This window comes from Neoarius graeffei, chromosome 11 (assembly GCF_027579695.1).
Source record: "Neoarius graeffei isolate fNeoGra1 chromosome 11, fNeoGra1.pri, whole genome shotgun sequence".
Lineage (NCBI taxonomy): Eukaryota > Metazoa > Chordata > Actinopteri > Siluriformes > Ariidae > Neoarius > Neoarius graeffei.
In genome coordinates this window covers 27,926,971-27,952,577 of record NC_083579.1, presented here as the reverse complement: position 1 = coordinate 27,952,577, position 25,607 = coordinate 27,926,971, and positions in this window count along the sequence as shown.

The window sequence follows — 25,607 nt, the reverse complement described above, 5'->3', positions numbered from 1 at the left end:
GGACCCTTCAGTTAGTGCAAGGACACACACGGGTTAAAATAAATCAAGATTTTTAATGTTATGCCAGGAGATTAAACAGAAAAGGTATCTCAAATTCCAATGTTCAAATGAGGATGGATTCCCAAAAGTCAAACTCAAACAATGTCTCTGGCTTTAGAATAACAAAATTATAGGCAGGTTTCCTTCAGTCAAATATCCTTTTCACAGAACAAACAAAGTCTTCTGCCTTACTTTGAGTCCAGTCAACAATCCCTGTAGTCTTCAGCCCGGTGGCCGTCCAGTAGCAGGCGTTCGTAACACAGGTAGGTATTTCAGTGCAAAATCCCTCAGGTAAGAATTCCAGATAAGAATTTCAATGAATACTCCACCCAGCAGGATCCACTCAGCACAGAGAGTCCATGAACTTCTCTCCTTTCCTCTCCTCTCCACATTCACACAGAGTTTTGAGCTCTCACAAAGCCCTTTTGCTCATCAGGCCCTCATTGGCCACAGGTGTGTTGCCGGGTTGTGTGCTGAGGGGTGAAGTTCCTAACTCCACCACCAGATGGAGTTATAGCTGCCAGTGGTTGGAGCCATCTGCGTGGAATATAGCGCCCCTCCAAGACGCAGCCTCTCGGGATGTCACACATCCCCCCCCCCCCCCCCCCCTCGGGACCGATGTCCTCATCGGGCTGAAGGTCACGAAGAGGGCATCTCGCCGGGACAGGGCATCCGCATTGCCATGGCGCCTGCCAGCCCTGTGGACAACAGAGAAGTTAAACGCTTGCAAGCTTAAAAAACATCTGGTAACCCTACTGTTTGTTTGTCTCCTTGTTCTTGGCCATCCACTGCAGAGGGGCGTAGTCAGAGATCACTGTGAAACGCCGGCCCAGGAGGTAATATCGTAGGGATTCCAGGGCCCAGGTAATGGTGAGACACTCCTTTTCAACCGTTGAATAGTTCTTCTCTCTTGGGAGTAGTTTTCTGCTTAGGTATAGGATGGGATGTTCCTCACCTTCATGCACCTGAGTGAGTACAGCCCCCAGCCCCACCTCTGAAGCGTCTGTCTGAACCACGAACTCCCTCTTGAAGTCGGGTGCCACCAGAACCGGACTAGAACAGAGGGCCTGCTTCAGGTTGATGAAGGCTGCCTCTGCCACAGGATTCCACTTCACCATTCTTGAGTGCCATTTGGTTGTCAGATCTGTCAGGGGTGCAGCAATGGAGGCAAAATTGGCAATAAAATGCCGGTAGTAGCCGGATAGGCCCAAAAATGACCTCACCTGTTTCTTTGTGAGGGGTTGCAGCCAGTCCTGTATGGCCTGCAGCTTCGCTTCCTGTGGGTTGACCAGTCCCCAGCCAACGGTGTGCCCCAGGTATTTGGTTTCACTGAATGCCAGCCTGCATGTTTTCGGGTTTGCCGTCAGACCTGCATCTCCGAGGTTATCAAGCACAGCTTGTACACGGGGTAAATGACTGTCCCAATCTGGACTTTGAATGACAACATCATCTAAAAATGCAGCTGCATACCTCTTGTGGGGAGCAAGGATCCGATCCATTAAGCGCTGGAACATGGCTGGCGCTCCATGCAGACCAAATGGAAGCCATGTGTATTGGTAGAGACCTTCTGGTGTGGCAAAGGCCATCTTCTCCTTTGACGTGGAATATAGCACCCCTCCAAGATGCAGCCTCTTGGGACGTCACAATATATAATATATATATTTTTTTTTTTAATTTCACAATCACAAGAATAGAGAAACACACTAATTCAGTCAAAATATTTGACCTACATTGACCCTTTGCTCCCGGATGAGCCCCCAATTCTGTTACGGAATCCTAGAACCCAAGGTCAGAGAACCTATGTCCCAAATTCAACCTCCCTAAAATGGATCAAAGAGCTCAAACAAAAGCTGGTATTCAGTGATGTGAAAAAACAACAACACCACACAAATATATATATATATATATATATATATATATATATATATATATATATATATATATATATATATATTTTATATACACACACATCATATTACATACATTTTTAATACACATAAAATATTACCATAACATGATTCAACATAGTTATACAAGAAATAGTCATAATTTTACACTATGGAGCTCCAATATTTTTAGTCCAAAAAAAACCAAAAAGGGCCTTGAAAATACAAAAGAGCGCTCTTACTAAAGATCCAAACGTCTGTCCCAGATGAAATCCTGATGGTCCGCAAAGATGAAGATGATCCAGGGTGCACTCACGAGATGGTGCGCGTGATGTGTATGATCTGGTGGCCGGAGTAGATACAGTTCAATAACTCCAATCTACGTAGGCTGAGCCACAACAAAAAATGGCAAAGGCAGGCACAAAGGCACAACTGCACCTCAATATTCACAGGTTTGACAGAGTTTCTCCAAGTGCTGGGCATAAGTTGTAAGTTGCTAACTTCTCAGACTGCATAATTGAACATCAGCTTTTGAACCACAAATCACCCTGGAAGACCTCTAACAACACAGCAACTCCATTGCTTCCCAAAATGTGTCTGTTTCAAACTAAAAGTCTGTCCCCTTTTGTACTCTCAGACTGCCACTAAGGCAGCCAATCAAGCTTTGATTGGCTCTGACAATTTAAAGTCACAGCATCCTTAAACTAAAGACACATCAGCAGTTAAGCAACCTAACACCCCTACACACTTGGACTATTCTGTTTCAGACATATGAAAATAACGTCTTCTACCTGGGTCGTACCAACTCAGCAGCAATGTCACTGAGGCAGGCAGTTTAGACATAACTGCTGGGGCTTTGGGGAAGGACCGTGAACTTCAGTTCCTCCCTGCTGTGCTTCTGTACTCCACCCACATCAGGGATTCACTACAATATCGAAGGCAGCGGAGGTAGAAACTCTCAAGGTGGTGCTCCTGTCTTAACGTAAGTGGTCCAAGATTCACTGCTGTAAAGCAGGGTGCTTAGGACACACGCCTGGTACACCATAAGTTTGGTGTTCATTGACAGCTGGCTGGTGACCCACACTCTCTTGCTCAGCTTGGACATGATGGTGATGGCTTTGACAGTGCGCTTTGAAATTTTGGCATCAAGGGACAGGTTGCTTGTAACTGTGGACCCCAAGTAGGTGAATTGGTCCATGACCTCCAGAACCTCGTTATTGATGCTGATTGATGGCACTGATGGAACATCCTGGCCCATGATACAGTATAGGTCTTCTTTGTGCTAATTGTCAGCCCAAACATCACACATGCATGGGTGAACCTGTCAATCAGCAGCTGGAGGTCTTCTTGGGTGTGAGAGATCAGGGCTGTGTCATCTGCAAACACAATCTCTCTCCTGAGAACTGTGCGGACCTTGGTCTTGGCCTTCAGGTGAGACAGACTGAAGAGCTTCCCATCACTTCTGGTGTGCAAGAAGACCCCTTCTTCTGAATCTCTGAATGCAGAGTTCAACATCAGGGAGAAGAAGATGCCGAACAAGGTTGGCGCAAGAACGCATCCTTGCTTCATGCCTCTTTTGATAGTGAAGTGTTCTGATATTGCTTCAGCAAAGCTGACTGTGGCACGTCATGTCATCGTGGAAGGAGGCAGTGATGCTGAGCAACTGTGGGGGGCAGCCGATCTTCTTCAGCAGCTGGAACAGACCACTTCTGCTTACAAGTTCGAACGCCTTGGTCAGATCAACGAAGGCAATGTAAAGCGGCCTCTGTTGTTCTTGGCATTTCTCCTGGAGCTGACGTACAGAGAATATCTGTCAACTGTGGATCTCTTTGTCCTGAACCCACATGTTGACTTTGGATAGATGCGGTTGGTGAGTACTTGCAGGCGGATAAGAACCAAGCGTGCAAAGACCTTGCCCACAATGCTCAGCAGGGAGATACCCCGATAATTATTACAGTCACTGTGGTCATCCTTGTTTTTGTACACTGTGATGATCTTGGCATTACACGTCATGGGGAACCTTACCTTCTCTCCAGCACAGACAGAGAAGCTTGTGGAGTGGTCCCAGCAAGGCTGGCTTTCAGCACTTGACGACCTCTGGAGGAATACCATCATTGCCTGGTACTTTGCCACTTGACAGCGCATCAATGGCCTTGCTCAGATCTTCCATGGTGGGCATAGAGTCCAGCTCCTCCAAGACGGGCAGGTCCTCAATGGCATCAAGTGCTTCCTGGGAGACTGAGTTTCCCACACAGTAGAGCTCGAGGTAGTGTTCGACCCATCTTGCCAGCTGATTTTCTTGGTTTGTAATGCAGATTTCTTTGTCGATTTACCCATTGCCTACTTGATGCCCTCATACATGGCTCTGATGTTTCCACCCTTACAGAAAAAACACATGAATTTTCCACGTATTTCACATGTGATCAGGTTACCACATGTGATCACGTTACCACATGTGGTAACATGTGGAATACATGGTATCAGATTTTGTAACATGTGTTACCATGTAGAGCACATGTGTAAAACGTTACCACATGTGTAAAACATTCCCACATGTGATTCACATAAAATTGGGCCAAAACCACGTTTCCCATGTGCAAATAACATGTTTCCCATGTGCAAAACATATTTTCCACATATTTCACATGTGAGAAATCACATGTTAAAGTCACGTGCAAAAGTCACGTGATCACGTGAAAAATCACATGTGAAGTTCATGTGGTTTTTCTGTAAGGGCAGTATCTGCAGCTTGTTGAATGCTATCCGACAGCTGCAGCCAGTAGTTATTCATGCAGCTGCATGCTGTTTGCTTGACCTTGCATTGAGCTGCCTTCCATACCTGCCAGTTCCTCTCGGATGGTCATGCTTGTAGTTGACCAGAGCACTGCGCTTTGCTTTGATTACAGGCTCTATCCATGGTTGGATGTTGGCCTCAAACCAGTCAGCATTTTTTCGCTCCTTCTTGCCATGGGTTAGGACTGCAGCATTATAGATGGTGTTGCACATGAAGTTCCACCTATCCTCGGCACTCTCTCCCTGACTCTGGGACAGAGTTTCCTCAAGTCTCTCAATTAACTAATTATTCTTGTCAGGGTAGGCCATCTTGCAGATGTTAATGCATGGCTGGCCCTTCTGCTTGGAGTTGTGAAGTTTCTTTGGTTTCAGCTTCACTCTCAAGGCAATCAGGGAATGGTCAATGTCACAGTCAGCACTGTGGTAGGTTCTAGTGTTGCAGACGCAGTTCAAGGGATCATGCCTGGTAAGTACCAAGTCCAGCTGATGCCAGTGTATTGATCTGGGGTGTCTCCAGGATACTTTGTGGCATGCCTTGTTCTGGAAGAAGGTGTTTGTCACACACAGCTTGTGGTAGCAGCAGAGTTCTAAGAGTCTCTGACCATTGTCATTCATTCTCCCGACATTGTGATGCCCAAGAATATCTGGCCAAACTTCTCAATCAGCACCCACTCTTGCATTAAAGTCGCCCAGTAGGTAGACAAGCTCTGATGACGGAATTGTGCCAGTTGCAGCATCCAGAGACTCATACAACTGGTCCTTGACCTCCACTAAGGACTGCAGTGTTGGAACATAGACACACATGAAGTTTACTGGGCCTTCCACTGTTGAGAGGCACAATTTGAGGATCCTCTCTCTGCCACCTGTTGGAGGCTTAATCATGCAGAGCAGTGTGTTCATCACTGCAAAGCCAACTCCATGTTCCCTTGGTTCCTCTACACTTTTGCCTTGCCAAAAGAAGGTATAGTGTTCTTCCTTTAAGGATCTGTGGTCTGGGAGTCATGTTTCCCACAGGGCTGCAATGTCAATATTCAGTCTGTGCAGTTCACAATCTATCACTGCAGTTTTGCGAGCATTGTCCACAGCTTGAAGATCATCAGTCAGTCCAGACCACATGGTCTGTATATTCCAGCTTGCTATCTGAAGAGCTGGAGTCTTTGTTTTCTCCTTTTGTTGTTTGCCTGGTGCATAGTTGATGATCTACTTGTTTGGATTTACCCTAATCTTCAGGCACCCACTGAAGCAGGTACACCATGGTGGATCAGCACCTTACTGGCCAGGGGCTGCCAAGCTTGAGGCAGGCAGTAGTTTAACAATGGGACTTTGATGGCCCCTCCCACCATCGACGATAACCCGTAACGTCCATCTCTGCACCAATTGAGCAAGGACTTATTCTTCATGACTGTTGTCTTCCGTGTTGTGCTCTCACCAGATGGTGAGACCAAAGTGTCCTCTCCAGGGCACAAGCCTGGGCAGAGTGTATGGAGACCTTGTGCTGCCCAGACATCAGGGTCTCCCTCTTGGCCTCTTCGGCGTGATCCAAAGGAATGCAGAGCATTACATTTGGAGCTGAATTGGCTGCAGGAGCTGCTGGAAGGTAGTCAAAGGTGATGATCCAACTGCCTCAGGGGCTCCACTTCCAATTTTTCCTTAGGGTTGACTCCCGAAGCCTTTCCCGTGGATGGATATGCCACAAGGCAGCAGAGGTTTGAAATCAGGGTTTTCCTTCCCCTAGATGAAGTGCCTTCCTAGGCTGACGAGCCCCATCTGCTCAAAATATCTGGTTTTAAGGCACCAGAGGTCTGCCTTTGCCCCTTTTCCTGTCAGTAAAAGCAGTTGCGCTGGGCTTAAAGTCTAAGCCACACATGCAGGCCAGGAGTTGGACTTGGTTGCCAGAGGCTATTGGAGATGCACACCATATAAGAGCATTTTATAGGTAGTGGGAATTTATCCCCCCAGCTATGACAACCTTTGGAACCATTATATTATTCAAATAATATAAGTGGGTTATTATACTGTGGCAGCGGGGGCGTGGTCAAGCGCCGGTCTGTGACAGGAGGGCGGAGTTGGGGAAGGTAAGTGGCAGAATCGCTTCACCTGAGTGTAATTAACCTGTGTTTTGTGTGTGTTCTCCCCAGTAAACCGCCCTACTTAAGGAGGGAAAGGGAGAGCGGAAGAGAGTTTCTTCGCCGGCAGAGCCGACAGTGTGTGTGTGTGTGTGTGTGTGTGTGTGTCTCTGCCTGCTTACTTTAAAATATTGTTAGACTGAAAAGTTCGGCAATAAAGCCTTGTGAGAACCTTGATCTCTGTCCTGCCGTCCTCTGTGCTCCACCCACACGCTATTCTCGCTACAGTGGTGCCGAAACCCGGGACACGGTGGAGCATCAGTCCTGCAGCCCCATGGAATCCTCCCCGTTCGCGGACTTGGTCCACGCCCTCACCATGGCTCAGCAGAGCCAGCACCAGGCACTCGTCACGCTTCGGAAGGAGCAGGAGCGCCGCTTCGAAGCCCTGGTGCTGGCTCAACAGGAAGATCGAGAGGCGTTCCGGCGTCTCCTCGCGTCGGCGGGGTCCACCAGCGCCCCGGCCGCGGGCCCGTCTCCCCTCACCTTAACTAAGATGGGCCCGCAGGATGACCCCGAGGCTTTCATCACGTTGTTCGAGCAGGTCGCAGAAGCCTCGGGATGGCCGATGGAGCGGCGCGCCTCCTCCCCCTCCTGACGGGAGAGGCGCAGCTGGCCGCACTACAGCTCCCCGCCGATCGCCGGCTGGCCTACGCCGACCTTCGCCGGGCTGTCCTCCAGCGCGTGGGGCGCACGCCGGAGCAGCAGCGCCAGCGCTTCCGCGCGCTGCGGATGGAGGAAGTCGGCAGCCCGTTCGTGTTTGGCCAGCAGCTCCGGGACGCCTGCTGGCGGTGGCTGAGGGCCGAAGATCGCGACGCCGAGGGAATCATCGACCAGGTGGCACTGGAACAGTTCATCGCCCGCTTACCAGCCGGAACCGCGGAGTGGGTCCAGTGCCACCGCCCAGCGTCGCTGGATCAGGCCGTGGGACTGGCGGAGGATCATCTGGCGGCTGTTCCGGCAGCAGGACAACCACCGACATCGTCTTCTCTCTCTTCTTCTCTCTCTCTTTCCCCCCTCCTCCCGTGTCCCGTCCTCGCCCCATTCCCCCACCACGGAGGTGAGGGCCGGCTCCACCCCAGCCGGCCCGCCGCACCCGTGGTGCCCTCCCGTTTCTCCCTTCTGTGTCTGTCTCTCCCCCCCCTCAGGTGAGTGAGCCTCAGAACACAGCTGCAGAGGGAAGGCCTGGGCCGGTTTGCTGGCGCCGCGGGGAACCGGGCCACCTGCAGCAACAGTGTGCAGCGATGGAGGTGGGGGTGGTGGTGCAGATCCCCGATGCGCCAGAGGCTGCCCTCGATCGGGCCGGAGCGTATCGCATACCGGTAAGTGTACAAGGGGCTCCATATCGGGCGTTGGTGGATTCAGGCTGCAATCAGACCTCAATCCGCCAAAGCCTGGTGCAAGACGAGGCATTGGGGGGAGCACAAGGGGTGAAGGTGTTGTGTGTGCACGGGGATGTTCACAGCTACCCGTTGGTGTCGGTCCACATATATTTCAGAGGGGAAAAATCAATAGTGAAGGCGGCAGTTAATCCTCGCCTTACCCACTCTTTGATCTTGGGGACTGATTGGCCGGGATTTCGGGGTTTGATGGCACGCCTAGTAAAGAGTGGGTCCTGCCGGTTGATAGGGGAGGGTCCCGGTGTCGCTTTGGCTGGAGCGGCGGTCGCAGAGCCGTCTACATCATCTCCGCGACAGAGTCAGGAGCCCCCGGCCCCTCCTCTTTCTATTGGGGAATCCCTCGCGGATTTCCCACTGGAACAATCGTGAGATGAGACTCTGCGACACGCGTTTGACCAAGTGAGAGTAATCGATGGTCAAACGCTCCAGCCGAACGTCACCCCGCCCTTCCCCTATTTTTCTATTTTGAAGGATAGGTTATATTGAGTGACGCAGGACACTCAGACGAAAGAGCGGGTCACCCAGTTGTTAATTCCAAAGAGCCGCCGGGAATTGGTATTCCAGGCGGCTCACTTTAATCCCATTGCTGGACACCTCGGGCAGGATAAGACACTCGCCCGGATAATGGCCCAATTCTATTGGCCGGGGATTCGCGGCGACGTCCGTAAGTGGTGTACGGCGTGCCGCGAATGCCAGTTAGTAAATCCAGCGGCCATTCCAAAAGCGCCCTTGCGCCCCCTACCATTAATCGAGACCCCGTTCGAAAGAATTGGGATGGATCTCGTTGGGCCATTAGACCGGTCAACACGTGGGTACCGCTTTATATTGGTTCTGGTGGACTATGCAACACGATACCCGGAAGCGGTGCCTCTTCGCAATATCTCAGCACGCAGTATTGCAGAGGCCCTCTTCCACGTCATCTCCCGGGTTGGAATCCCGAAAGAGATTCTGACTGACCAGGGCACCTTGTTTATGTCACGAACACTGAGCGAACTGTATGGGCTACTGGGTATTAAGCCGATCCGCACCAGCGTTTATCACCCACAGACGGACGGTTTAGTTGAACAGTTCAATCGCACCCTCAAGAATATTATCAAAAAATTCATAAGTGAGGACGCACGTAACTGGGATAAGTGGCTTGAACCCTTGCTGTTTGCAGTGCGAGAGGTCCCCCAAGCTTCCACGGGGTTCTCCCCATTTGAATTATTATATGGGCGTAAGCCGCGCGGCATCTTGGATGTACTGCGGGAAAATTGGGAGGAGGGACCTTCACAGAGCAAAAACAAAATTCAGTACGTTATGGATCTGCGCGCAAAACTCCACACGCTCACCCACCTAACTCAGGAGAATTTGCGCCAGGCCCAGGAATGGCAAACCCGCCTGTACAACAAGGGCACACGCCTTAGAGAGTTCACTCCGGGAGATAAGGTACTCGTCCTGTTGCCCACGTCGAGCTCCAAATTAATCGCCAAGTGGCAAGGACCCTTTGAGGTCACACGGCGAGTCGGGGACGTCGACTATGAGGTTAGGCGAATGGACAGGGAGGGGGCACTACAGATCTACCACCTCAATCTCTTAAAACTCTGGAAAGAGGAGGTCCCCGTGGCATTGGTGTCGGTAGTTCCGGAGAAGGCGGAGTTGGGGCCGGAGGTCCAAAAAGGGACATTGGCATCTCGTACCTCTCCGGTCCCCTGTGGAGACCACCTCTCCCCGACCCAACTCACGGAGGTCGCCCAGTTGCAGGCCGAGTTTTCGGATGTATTCTCGCCCCTGCCCGGTCGCACTAACCTCATAGAACACCACATAGAGACGCCCCCGGGGGTGGTAGTGCGGAGCCGTCCTTATAGATTACCCGAACACAAAAAAAAGGTAGTTCGGGAAGAACTTCAGGCCATGCTCGAAATGGGCATCGTCGAGGAGTCCCACAGTGACTGGAGCAGCCCGGTGGTCTTAGTTCCTAAGGCCGACGGCTCGGTCCGGTTCTGTGTGGACTATAGAAAAGTCAACGCAGTGTCTAAATTCGACGCGTACCCAATGCCTCGTATTGATGAGCTGCTCGATCGACTAGGCACGGCTCGCTTTTACTCGACACTGGATTTGACGAAGGGATATTGGCAGATCCCCTTGACTCCATTATCCCGGGAGAAAACGGCCTTTTCCACACCGTTCGGCTTACACCAGTTCGTCACACTTCCGTTTGGGCTGTTTGGGGCGCCCGCTACATTTCAGCGGCTGATGGACCAGGTCCTCCGGCCCCACACCACCTACGCGGCTGCGTACCTAGACGACATCATTATTTATAGTAATGACTAGCAGCGGCACCTGCAACACCTGAGGGCTGTCCTTAGGTCGCTGAGGCAGGCGGGGCTCACTGCCAACCCGAAGAAGTGTGCGATTGGGCGGGTGGAAGTACGGTATCTGGGCTTCCACTTGGGTAACGGGCAGGTGCGTCCCCAAATTAATAAGACAGCAGCGATTGCGGCCTGCCCGAGACCCAAGACCAAAAAGGGGGTGAGACAGTTCCTGGGGCTGGCTGGCTATTATCGTAGGTTTATACCTAATTATTCGGACGTCACCAGCCCGCTGACTGACCTCACTAAAAAGGGGGCGCCAGATCCGGTCCAGTGGATGGAGCAGTGCCAGCGGGCTTTCTCTGAGGTAAAGGCTGCACTGTGTGGGGGCCACTTTTGCACTCCCCTGACTTCTCTCTCCCTTTTTTGTTACAGACGGATGCGTCGGACAGAGGGCTGGGGGCCGTTTTGTCCCAGCAGGTGGGGGGAGAGGACCGCTCAGTGTTATACATCAGCCAGAAGCTGTCAGTGCGTGAGGGGCGCTACAGCACTATAGAGAAAGAGTGCCTGGCCATCAAGTGGGTGGGCCTCGCCCTCCGTTACTACCTGCTGGGGCGCTCTTTCACCCTCTGTTCGGACCACGTGCCCCTCCAGTGGCTCCACCGCATGAAGGATGCCAACACGCGGATCACCCGTTGGTATCTGGCGCTCCAACCTTTCAACTTCAAGGTGGTCCACAGGCCGGGGGCGCAGATGGTCGTGGCGGACTTCCTCTCCCGTCAAGGGGGGGGGGAGTCGGCTGCGGGCCGGACGGGCGCCCGGCCTGAGTCGGGCGGTTGGGGTATGTGGCAGCGGGGGCGTGGTCAAGCGCCGGTCTGTGACAGGAGGGCGGAGTTGGGGAAGGTAAGTGGCAGAATCGCTTCACCTGAGTGTAATTAACCTGTGTTTTGTGTGTGTTCTCCCCAGTAAACCGCCCTACTTAAGGAGGGAAAGGGAGAGCGGAAGAGAGTTTCTTCGCCGGCAGAGCCGACAGTGTGTGTGTGTGTGTGTGTGTGTGTGTGTGTCTCTGCCTGCTTACTTTAAAATATTGTTAGGCTGAAAAGTTCGGCAATAAAGCCTTGTGAGAACCTTGATCTCTGTCCTGCCGTCCTCTGTGCTCCACCCACACGCTATTCTCGCTACATATACCTATAGCAACTTTTTGAGTATGCATTTTATTCAATACTTTGGTGTGTACAGAACAGAGGTGGTGATTACACTCAAGGTCTGCTGTGAATTCTAGATATTACTGGTCTAACATATAAATGGTGAGTAGTATGTGCTATGGACAAATTCACAGAATGAAAAATCACTGGGAAACAACTGGCATATAGATCCTGAGTTTGATGCCTGTGACCTGCAACTGTTTATGAAGAAACTCTCCATCTATAAGCTTTCTCAGCCTTCCCTCAATTGGTTCAGATCATACCTCATGAGGCATCAACAGAAGGTAACTATTGGGGGAAAGCTCTCTACCAGACTACCTATAACTTCTGGAGTACCACAGGGTTTTATTCTTGGCCCACTCTTGTTCCTCCTGTTAATCAGCAATTTCCCATTGCCGACTGGAAAGTCCAGCACTACTCGAATAGGAACCTGGATGAGGTGGAAGCAGCCTTATGCTACGATCTATCTAAAGTTGACAAGTGAGCGAGAGAAAATAACATGGTGCTTAACTGTGAAGAAACAAACTCAGTGCTCATTTGCAGTGGTCCCAAGCTCCAGGAGATCAGAACTGATAATAAGGTACTACAAGTTCGGCTAGATGAAAATCCCATTGAAACAGTTTCCTCATCTAAACTCCTTGGCTTGAATTCAGTAATATGTTTTCATGGGACAGCCATGTGGAGTATGTGACTAAGAAAATAACAAAAAGGATAGGTCTTTTGAAGTGTTCCAAGAAATTTCTTTCGTTGAGCCAGGAAAACCTTTTTTAACACCCTAATTCAGCCCACCATGGACTATGGTGCAACCGTCTGGGGAGAGACCTTCAAGAAACATGCAGATCCTATGCTTATGCTCCAGAAGCATGCTGTGAGAATCATCATGGATGTGGCATGGGATCATCCATCTGAAAGCCTTTTTAAGGAACTTGATATCGTGCCATTCCATACTCAAGTAAAACACATGAAATGTGTCTTAGTGTTCAAAGCTCTGAATGGTCTTGCTCCAGAATACCTCAGGAAAAGGTTTGTCAACTTCACTCAGGTCCATGGAAGGAACATTTGACATGCGAACACGAAAGTTATCCTGCCACATTTTTATTGTTCTTTCAGTGACAAAACATTCACATTCATTGCTGCAAAACTGTGGAACTTACTTGCTCTGGAAGTAAAACAATGCAATTCTATCATGGCATTCACAAGCGCCATCATGACTGTTTTTCCATGAAAACTATGCATCAATGTAAATAATTTTTAAATAGTTTTTGTTCAATTTTATGATGTTTTTTTTCTTCCTATTACTACTGTCAGTTATTTATTTTTTGTAAACTGAGAGTCATGTATATATTACAGGATATCAAGTGCTATCTCTAATAAAAATGTCATCTCTCTATCTATCTATCATGCACTACCTTCAGTACTTTAAGTCTGTGCAAAGATATGTTCAGAGGGCACGAGCCATCCTCATCATGCTAGGCCAAGAAAACACCGCACTTAAAGCCTCGACAACTTTTCTTTGAATGTAAATTGGGTGGTACATATGCGCTGCTGTGTGTGTCAGGCCAAATAAATCCAGAGGTGGGCAAGAAACACTGTTCTTATTATCCCTGCTCTGTTTTCTTCCTCCTCTCTTCCAGCCTCTGTCTCTCTGATTATCTCTGAGCTGGCCAAGCAAGTGTGTGCGTCAAGCGGGGGTGTGTGACGCTTGGCCGTCTCCCTTTGCCCTGAGTGTGTCAGTCGCAGTGAGACATCAGCACTGTGTGAATGGGTGCTGACACACAGCCAGTGAGAGAGAGTAGAATCGGTGACAGTGCTGTCCACTCTCTGAAACACACTCACATGTCTTATCTATACAGCTGACAATACACACAGCCAACTTTTAATGGTTCATTCCTCCTGATGTCACAGCCACTGCAATCCTTCACTCTCTCATGCTCTCTCACATTTTTCCTCCCTCGCCCATTTGTTTTCTTTATATATCAGCTTGCATAGTATTCTTATGTAAATATATGTATCATAAAGCAGAAAGGTGGAGAGGATATTGAGTGGCTGCTCAATATGTAAGGCTTTATGCAACTGTCAGTCTAGCCAAGCAAAAACAAATCACTTTTAATATGTATAAAACATATGTATTTTGTTGAACATCAGCCCTGACAGTATCTCTGGCTGGAATTAAAGTCAGAGGTTTTATGAACACACTCGTTACATTATCACTTCAATAGTAATACATTATCCCTGCAATGACCTGGCAACTTGTCCAGGGTGTACCCCACCTCTCTCCCATAGTCAGCTGGGATAGGCTCCAGCTTGCCTGCAACCCTGTACAGGATAAGCAGTTACAGATAATGGATGGATGGATGGATGGATGGATGGATGGATGGATGGATGGATAGTAATACCTTATCCTTTCTATAGGAACAGCTCATTCACAGGGACTTGTATGATGAATATTCCACATAATCTAAGATGAATAATAAACAGACTTAAAAACATGTTATTTAACCCTCTACTGTATGAATTATTACCTATACATTAAAAGGATGTTTTAATGTACTTTTGTTACTTAATATAGTTTAAATAAGGGTGAGGTTTTTTTTAATAATAATGGGGTAGATGGTAAATTGTTGCCAGATGGCAACAAAGCACAATGTTTTTGTTTTCCTTTAAAATCTTAATGGTACTCAATGAAATTCATAACCAAATATTTACACTGCTAAAACAACATGCACTCACTGGCCACTTTATTAGGTATACCTACTGTATCCACCTGCTGTTGAATGCAGTTATCTAATCAGCCAATCCCTTGATAGCAGCACAATGCATAAAATCATGCAGATGCAAATCAAGAGCTTCAGTTAATGTTCACTTCAAACATCAGAATGGGAAAAATTGTGATCTCAAAGTGTGACTTTCACTGTGGCATGGGTGTTGGTGCCAGATGGACTGGTTTGAGTATTTCAGAAACTACTGATCTCACACACAACACTCTAGAGTTTACACAGAATGGTGCAAAAAACAAAAAAACACTGAGTGAGCGACAGTTCTGTGGGTGGAAACGTCTTGTTGACAAGAGAGGTCAGAGGAAAATGGCCAGATTGGTTCAAGCTGCCAGGAAGGATATAGTAACTCATATAATCACTCTTTACAACCGTGGTGAGCAGAAAAGCATCTCAGCATGCAACAGCAGAAGACCACATTGGGTTCCACTCCTGCAGCCAAGAACAGGAATCTTAGGATCAACAAGTTCCTATTAAAGTGGCCAGTGAGTGTAATTCAAATCGTAATTTTGGTTGTATGGTAATAACATTATAATAACACAGTGACAGAGTTCCAATTACCGTAATATCTGGACCATATTTCAGTTTATTTTCAAACTGGCAAATATTTACACACTCATAAAGACAAAATGTCTAAATTACAAACACAAGTATAAATGCTTTTATTAATTTTTACTTCAAAATATTATCTCATCTCATTATCTCTAGCCGCTTTATCCTGTCCTACAGGGTCGCAGGCAAGCTGGAGCCTATCCCAGCTGACTACGGGTGAAAGGCGGGGTACACCCCGGACAAGTCGCCAGGTCATCACAGGGCTGACACATAGACACAGACAACCATTCACACTCACACCTACGGTCAGTTTAGAGTCACCAGTTAACCTAACCTGCATGTCTTTGGACTGTGGGGGAAACCAGAGCAAACCCACACGGACACGGGGAGAACATGCAAACTCCGCACAGAAAGGCCCTCGCCGGCCACGGGGCTCAAACCCGGACCTTCTTGCTGTGAGGCGACAGCGCTAACCACTATACCACCGTGCCGCCCTCAAAATATTATCAAAAGTTGAAAATACATTCTTAGAGTATCCTAATTTTATGTAAGCCTATTACATTCCAATCAGCTGAATGGACACACTTCAATTACATAATACTGAATGTTGTTGCCACATGGCAATACCATTTAACAAAAGACTCATTACATTTAAACTTGTTTTAGTGTTCAAAATTAAATATTTACTTACCACAGATAGGGTTTTTTTTTATTTTCTTGAAGGATTTTTGCCAAAATACTGAACAATATTTCAGTTTTGACAGTCGTTGAATGATCTTTGGATGCAGTTTTAATCGTTGTTTGCAGCAGTTGGAGGTCCTGGGCAGTCAGGTTTCCCAGCCACACCATGATGCAACCGGTCTCTCAGTGGTAGAAACTCACCAGGGCACTTGTTCCCATCCCAGAGCTGCACTGAAAAAAATGGCCTGTTAAATTAACACAAAAAAATCCTGTACATCGGTTGCACTTATTAAAATCATATCCACTAAGACCAATTAAGTCATGTTCTGTTTGACTGAACATGACTTAATTGGTCTTAGTGGATATGATTTTAATAAGTGCAACCAATGTACAAGATTTTTTTGTGTTAATTTAACAGGCCATTTTTTTCAGTGTGGAAACACCCCAAACAGTTTCTGCTGAGCCTTCTTGAGGATACAGATGTTGTTGATGGTCCATAAAAGAGACTCTGAGATCTGGACGCCCAGGACCTTAGGCTGCTGACTGTCTTGACAGCTGTACCATAGATGGTGAGTGGTGTATAATAGACTCTGCTCTTCCTGAAATCGATGATGAGCTCCTTGCTCTTATCAATGTTCTTGTACCATACAGTTACATACAGTAGGTACTTTCATTATCATAACTAATAAGGCCAATCACGGTGGGATCATCCAACTTGATGATGCTGTTGCCCTCATGCCTGGCCATGGAGTCATGGGTGAACAGAGGATACAGCAGTGGGCTGAGGGACCAGCTGTATGGGACACTGGTGTTGATGATCAGCATGTATTTTGCTGATTTTCATAGTCTGGGGCCTGTTAGTTAGAAAATCAAGCACCCAGAAATAGATGAAGCTTCTCAGACTGAGGTCGCTGAGCTTCAACACCAGTTTGGATGGAACAATGGTGTTAAAGGTAGAGCTGGAGTCACTGAAGTGGGTCCTGAGTAGCAGGAATGTTGCATTAGATAAAGGACCAGATTTTCCAGGTGCTTCATCAGTACAGAGGTTAGGGTGATGGGGCAGTAGTCATTTAGGCAGGAAAAAATAATTTTTTTTGGCACTGGCACAGCTATCAACCACAGTGGTAGTGTGTACAGAGACAGGGACAGGTTGAAGATGTCAGTGTATATCTGACAGGAATGCTGTCAGGGCCAGCAGCTTTGCAAGTCTTAAGCCATTTCAAAGTTTCACTCACGTCAGCCTCAATGGCCCCTCTTCCAGCAGGTCTGCTGATGGTCACTATTGTCTAATCTGTTTGTGGTGTTCCAAATAATATCTTGTGGAATATCCAGAAAATTGAAGATATTTGGAGCATTATTTTTAAAGTCCAGTAGAGTCTGATGGTAATAATCAATAAAAACACGTACCACTTAAAATACTTTAAAAAGCAACGAAATCACAAAAAGTACAGACAGCACAACTCGTAACATGTTGCCATGTTAAGCCTCACTCATAACCCACCGTAAGTGTTTTGGACACGTGCGGGTCGCAGGGTTTGGTAGCTCGCAGCTGTGCCACAGGGTCGCAGCAAACCCGGGGGAAAGTTTGGGGGAGGAGTATGGGCAAAGTACTTGTCAAGTACAGGTTGCATGCCTGACTTCCTTGAGGTGTGGGGAAAATTGTGCCATTAGCTTGTGGAAGGCGTATGTCTGATGCACATGATCAGTGCATGTTCAGTGAGTGTGGAGTGCGTGTGACTTGCATTTTACCAGTTTCCTGCGCTACAAGTATGGGCCGCACTTGTGAAGCATGTGTGACGCATGTGATTAGCACGTTACAATCACTCATAACTTGCGTGTGACGCAAGCCATGAGAGGGTATAAAACCAGTGTGTCTGCAGCATTCTGCATCTGTCTTTCAACTGAAGAACATTGGATATTTTGTGGGAAAAATTTTAAAATTTTCAGTTTAAAGTTTAGAAAATGGGACCCAAGAAGAAGTGAGCAAAAGTGAAATAACCCAGCCTGAAACAACAGAGGGGGAAGAGGAGGAAGAAATTGATGATGATGGTAGCAGCACTGGCAAGCCCCGCACGGACAGGGAGAAGTATGCCTTCAAGCTGGCAGAAGGCACAACACCCCGCCAGAGGGATTTTCACAGGTAAATACACATGCTTTAAACATTCATTTCAGTATTTATATGCTTATGTAATTAATATTATATATGCTGATTTTCATGTATGTTTCAGCTAACGACGCCAAGAAGTGAGGACACTGCAATCCCATCATTGCTGTCAGGCCATTGTGCCATGCTCAGTGATGAGGACAAGGACATCCCGACACCCCCTCCCACCACTCAGCAGGAGTAGGAGCAGGACAGTAGCTTGGAGTCAGAGTCAAAGCATGTTTCAGTGCTCAAACTGTTGGGCTATTTAGTTGGGATTTTTTTACAATGTAATAAAATGTGTCATTCCCTTACACTCATCTCATTATCTCTAACCGCTTTATCCTGTTCTACAGGGTCTCAGGCAAGCTGGAGCCTATCCCAGCTGACTACAGGCGAAAGGTGGGGTACACCCTGGACAAGTCACCAGGTCATCACAGGGCTGACACATAGACACAGATGACCATTCACACTCACATTCACACCTACGGTCAATTTAGAGTCACCAGTTAACCTAACCTGCATGTCTTTGGACTGTGGGGGAAACCGGAGCACCCGGAGGAAACCCACGCGGACAGGGGGAAAACATGCAAACTCCGCACAGAAAGGCCCTTGTCAGCCATGGGGCTCGAACCCGGACCTTCTTGCTGTGAGGCGACAGCACTAACCACTACACCACTGTGCCGCCCTCCCTTATACTCATGTTTTATTATTTGATGTTTGCATGGTAAGTTAACAGATATTCAAATAAAAACAGCAAATGAGGTGGTCTTCTTCCCTTCTACAATGCTACACGCTACATGATCGGTTCCTTGGTTCCTCCCCAACATGTATACCCAGAATCTTGCCCCTCATGTCGCGTGCAGGTCGCTTGCGCTGCATGCAGGTCGCGTGCGGTGCATGCATGCCACACAGAGGTAGAAAGTCAAATGTACTTCTGTCTTGGGGGCCGCACAAATAGCAAGCGTGGATACATGTGTAGTACTTCTGAGGCACGTCACTCGTACAATGACCGTGTGTCACTCGTGCGTCTTACTGTCATCGCAAAAAGTCCCTACTAGCCATGCTGCTGACTTGGTTCAGGCGTGCAAAAGGAGTATGGGTCCCATATGTAGTGTATGCATTCTTGATTTTTCGCAAGACCCGTAGAATTTGCATGTGCAGGACCAAAAGTCTCCATAGCCAGTCTGTGACCTTCTACGGCGCTGAACACACACAAGTGTCGCGCAAGTCTCAAGCATGGTTTTGCCAAATTTTTTACCATAGACCACCCGTAGCAGCACGTATGGCGGGTTGTGAGTGAGGCTTTATGGCACCATCTTGCTATAGAGCAGAAGCCTTGTAGAAAAAGAAGTATAGCTTTATAATGTGCTAACTTTTAAATGTGAGTAAGTTATACATTCACTAAATACACAGAGCTAAACCGATTTTATAAGCAGACATCCAAGTTAGACATCTGAGGTCGCACTAGGTTAAACACACACACATACAAACAAACACACACAGCATCTTCTTGTTTCAAATAACCTGAACTGTTTAGAGGTGGCACAAAGCCTCAGTTAATATTCATGGCACCTTTCTTCCTTTTGTGTGTGTGTGTGTGTGTGTGTGTGTGTGTGTGTGTGTGTGTGTGTGTGTGTGTGTGTGTGTGTGTAAAATAATGTGTAGCTCAAGAACACGCTGCTTATGCTTGTTGATAACTAATGAGAAAAAATGCTGATTATAGTTGTGTGTACACAGTGACTTACACACACACACACACACACACACACACACACACACACACACAGTTACACATTTTTACAGGGTCATCAATAACTGTCTGGTAAGGTTCACAACGGCTTTAGCTAGGCTACAATTTTGTTTATATTTTGGGGAACGCAACCAACCAGATTCTTTAGAAAATATCACAGGCGTGTACAAACAAAAATAATAATCTTGTGAGCAATATTTGAAAAACAGTCCTGCATAATGGGCGGCACGGTGGTGTAGTGGCCTCACAGCAAGAAGGTCCTGGGTTTGAGCCCCGGGGCCGGCGAGGGCCTTTCTGTGTGGAGTTTGCATGTTCTCCCCGTGTCCGCCTGGGTTTCCTCCGGGTGCTCCGGTTTCCCCCACAATCCAAAGACATGCAGTTAGGTTAACTGGTGACTCTAAATTGACCGTAGGTGTGAATGTGAGTGTGAATGGTTGTCTGTGTCTATGTATCACTGTGTCTATGTATCAGCCCTGTGATGACCTGGCGACTTGTCCAGGGTGTACCCCGCCTTTCGCCTGTAGTCAGCTGGGATAGGCTCCAGCTTGCCTGCAACCCTGTAGAAGGATAAAGCGGCTAGAGATAATGAGATGAGATGAGATGAGATGAGATGAGATGAGATGAGATCCTGCATAATGGTTTTGATCATAACCCTTATTCATATGGGTGTACAACAGGATTTTTGGTTCTTTTAGTGCTTTAGCTCTTTTTTTTTTTAATTGGATTTAATAGGTTTTGGAAATAAGCCCTTCAATTAAAATACCTCCTGGGTGTAGGCCATGCCCACTTCAAGTTTAAATTCAAATACAGATATGTACATTCACTGGTCACTTTATTAGGAACACCCATCCACCTGCTGTTTGATCCAGTTCTCTAATCAGCCAATTCCTTGACAGCAGCACAATGCATAAAATCATGCAAATACAAATTAAGAGCTTCAGTTAATGTTCACTTCAAACATCAGAATGGGAAAAATTGTGATCTCAAAGTGTGACTTTCACTGTGGCATGGGTGTTGGTGCCAGATGGACTGGTTTGAGTATTTTACAAACTGCTTATCTCCTGGGGTTTTCACACACAACAGTCTCTAGAGTTTACACAGGATGATGTGAAAAACAAAAAACATTGAGTGAGCGACAGTTCTGTGGGTGGAGATGCCTTGTTGATAAGAGAGGTCAGAGAAAAATGACCAGATTGGTTCAAGCTGTCAGGAAAGATACAGTATAGTAACTCATATAATCACTCTTTACAACCATGGTGAGCAGAAAAGCATCTTAACATGCAGCAGCAGAAGACCACATTGGGTTCCACTCCTGCAGCCAAGAACAGGAATCTTAGAATCAAAAACAAGTTCCTATTAAAGTGGCCAGTGAGTTTATATTCAGAACACTAAACAGACGCATATCCATCCATGCATTCATTATTTCTAACGCTTTTCTGTCAGGGTTGCAGCGAAAGCTGGAGCCAATCCCAGCTGACTTCAGGTGAGTGGAGGAGTACATCCTGGGCAGGTCGCCAATCTACAGAAATATATACACACACATACAGATACACAGCCCCTAACAAACACACACAGTAATGTACTATCATTCCACAGGATTAATATGTATGTGAGCAAACATGCACGTACTGTACATGCAGACACACTCCCCCGAAGTGTAGCAGCACTGTAATGAGTTCTACATCTGAGGAAAGCAGGCCTGAACCTCACCATGTGATGAGGTTATTCTATTCTGACAAGTGAGACAGTGACACACACACACACACACACACACACACAGGTCAATATGATAGCCCCAGCTCATGTGTTTCAGGCTGGGGTCTAAGTCCCATGAGCCAACACAGATATTGTTGTGCTGCTTGCTGCAGATGGGGTTGCACGCTAATCTATTTATATTGTTGGAAAAATTATACCCTGTCATCCGTAGCTTGATTCATGAGCTTGATCACACCTTAGTGTGTGTTTGTGCGTGTGTGCGACCTCTTTAAATTCATCACTGATATTCCTGCTCCTTCATCATTAATGCATTATGTATCATTTTTGTTTTGCTTGAATTGATTACAGTTGGCATTTGAAGGTTTGCTGAAAATGATCTACCTTTTTTTCACTATTCAGTCAAATGCACATTGATTAATGCTGCAACTACATAGATGTGTGATACAAAATATTCAGGAAAACTTTATTATAGTACGAGTTCCACAAATTAGCATATATTAATACTTTACTAAATGTTTTCATAATGATGAAGTAACACAAGTACTAATCTTTAGCTCGTCTGGAAAATTCTTAAGCATATACAACAGCCTCTGAATCGGAGCCTCTGAATGAAAATTATTACCATGACTTGCAGGGTTAATAAAGGTCATTTACATTAAAAAACATACACACCAAAAAAATTAATAATTATGCATGTATTAATTCATCATTATGAAAGCCTTAGTTAAAGTATTAATATATGCACATTTGTGGACTTTACCATAAAGTAAAAAGTTTTTTTTTCCTTCATATCTTATTTTTTATATTTGTGTAAATACTTAATTTATCTAGAAGTTTTCTCTATTTTCTATTCTCTGTTTATCCTGTAATGATGATGCTGGAATTTTAATTTCTCTGAGGGAACCCTCCTAAAGGAATCAATAAAGTTTTATCTAATCTAATCTAATCTAATCTAATCTAATCTAATCTAATAAAGTGCTACACAATTGTCAGATTTTGATTAATATCTAACCTTATCATCATGGTAGAGCATGCCTATAAGAAAATATTTGATAGTGTATGGCTGACAAGCATGTATGAATTAATGAAGAGCATCTCGAAAGTAAGTCAGGTCAAAATCAAATCTGGTTCTAAATCAGTGAACTTTGTATAAATCTGAATTTCATGACTGCCTTCATTATTCTCCAAAATGTTAGTAAAAGAAAGCTCAGATTAGATTAGTTCAGTATGAGCTCTGTTTCTTATCATACATTTACGAAGGAGCAAAACATACCAAAGCTCAGTTCTGTAAACCCTGCTTAGGAAAATAACTGATCAATCATTGAGGAGTTTGTGGTCCAGCCTTACATAGAGCAGAGATACTGTGACCACCCTGAAATTGATTGTTCCTCTTATACTGCAGCAATTTGCCAGTGATTGCATTTTTTTACTTATAAAAAGCAACACACATTTTTGAAAAGAAAATATTGGTGCATGTCCTAGTTGTTACTGAGAAACCAAAAACTGTCCTGAAGACTTTCCCATGGTGGAAAACCTCTGTTACAAAGTGCTCTACATAGGTGATTCCTTCAAAAAAAAAACCTAAACATCTCATCAGCATAATTAATGTGCATCCATTATGCAAGTCCCTGAATTAGCAATTGCTATATAAACAATAGTTACATCATCATCTTCTTTCAGCAGTAGCAACCCCAAATGGGAGCAGTGGATCTGTTCTGCATATTTGATTTGGCATTGGTTTTAACCAGGGCTTTGAACCAGAATTTTTTTCCTATTGGTTCGTTCCGAACAGAAACGGAATTTTAACATTTCCAGTTTTGGGTTCCACCATTAAATAGACGTTCCCGAACCGGTTAGAACAAAAAAAATTTCGTTCCCGGAATGGTTAATTACGTTCCCTGTCAGCTGTTTAACAAATGGCTATAAAATTATGTCTCTGTCTCATCCAGCTTAAGCCAAATGTAAGCTAATTCTATTACAACCTTCATTAAATAAGACAAGAAATAATTCAAAACAATTATTATTTCAAATGTTGGCGATTTGGATTCTCAGTATGTCTTCCCATCTACACAAACAGAAAAAGTGCCAAAAATGAAAGATAATTTGTTTAGTGTGTTACCAAAGGCTAGTCAGGCCCTATAGAGGGCTACCGCATGACGTCACCGCGCCGCGAGATTTTGTTAGGCGCCATATTGGAAGACCAAGTACACATCTGTGCAAGTACATACATACATAAAACAAACTACACCTGAAATGTAGCCAGGGCCGGTTCTGCCCTAATCTGGACCCGGGTGCAACATCGCGCAAACCCCCCCCCCCCCCCCCCCCCCCCAAAAAAAAAAAAAAAAACACCAGTCTAAATCAGGACAACCATCACATAACTATAACTATAAACATTTTATATCAACTATTTTAACTAAATGGGCTATAATAAATAAGCCTGCAGCCACGGCGGGCTGCCTCAGAAAAGTAACCATTCAATGACACAACTGAAAGCCTGCAGCCATGGCAGGCTGCCTTAAAAAGTAACCATTTGTCCTACCTTAAAACTCGTTTTGCATTTTCTGCCTCCTTTTTTGTATTTTCGACCCTCCGTTTATTTTCTTTCCTTTTCTGAAAACCCGATTTGTGTCCAGACATTTTGTTCTGCTACCAACGAACTAACTCGTCAGGTCTCGTCTCTCGAGCCCGCGATGATTCCCGTGGGAAGGGCAACGATACATTTTTACAAACAGCCAATAGGGAGGTTGCAACGTTCAGGCTCTTCTTTGCTCAGACACTCAGTAATGCACTTACTCACTTATTATCACGTGGAGACATGATAGTAGTCCACCCTCCCGGTCTCTCCATTCAGTCAGCGAACGTCACACAGGAAGTGAACCCCAGCGGGTCATAGAAATTTGCGCAGGAGAAGAATGACTTTTTTATTTGTAGGCTACGGAAACTTTGAGGAACGAAATAAAAACCGGTATTAACCGGTTACCATTATTTTTAATAAGTGTTTCTGTTCCGGAACATAAAAAATAATAAAGTTTCTGGTTTCATTTCTGTTCCATGTGAAATAGAAAAAGTTCCTGGTTTTCGTTTTCGTTCCTTGAACCGGTTCAAAGCCCTGGTTTTAACACCGGATGCCCTTCCTGACGCAACCCTCCCCAATCTATCCGGGCTTGGGACTGGCGCTAAGTATGCACTGGCTTGTACAACCCTAATGTAAAAATAATAATATTTTATTTTGGGGATTTTACCTAATCTGCATGTCTTTGAGCTGTGGGGGAAACCCACACAGACACGGGGAGAACATGCAAACTCCATGTCAGATATGACAGCACACCTTCAGAGGACTTGTAGAGTCCATGCCTCAATGGGTCGGAGCTGTTTTGGTGGCACAAGGGGAAGCTACACAAGATTAGGCAAGTGGTTTTAAATGGTTTTAAATGTCTTGCATACCTTCTCAAAATTCTCACATTGGCAAGTCTGTAACCAATACACTCAAGATTTATTTTAGGTCAAATCAAGAACACCTCTAAATATTTTAACTTGGTCAGTAGGAAGTAGCGTCATCCTTAAGAATGCAAAAAAAAAAAATGCACCCATAAACCTACCCCTCAAGGTGCTGATGGGATTTTGATAAGACTGAGATCATTGGCCCTGAGGTTCAGTTTAGGAACATTTTGTATGGATTATTATTATTATTATTATTATTATTATTATTATTATTATTATTTTTACATTAGCTAACAAAGTGGAGCATCGAGTCATTAAAGGAAAATAGGAATCGATATTCCACTGGGGGTGTTTCAGCAACAGAGTCCATACTGTAGCTACTTCCATCCTACAACTCACAGAAAGTGATGGAAAAAAACAATAAATAACTTATTGATCGCTCTTGTAGTAAGGCATGAGAATCTTAACCAGTGAGAGGGCTTGGATATAATTGGGCCCTGCAAGCAACATTCATCTTGATTACATTCAATTTGAACCTATAAAGATTGGCTAACTATTGGTCATTCATCAAAGTCACACTGGCAGGACTTGGTAAATGGAACTTTCGTCTGTTTGTATCTGTGTCGTCAAATGTAAGTGGTGTGTCACCTACAGGTTTGGACTAACAATCATAAGATGAAAGTCCAGCAAATTAATGCCAAATATACACAGCAAAATCCCCAGTGATGAATGAACAACTACAGTGTTGATTTAACACTTTCAGAGTTCATTAGTGTCTAATGGAACATGCTGTATATAAACACTGTA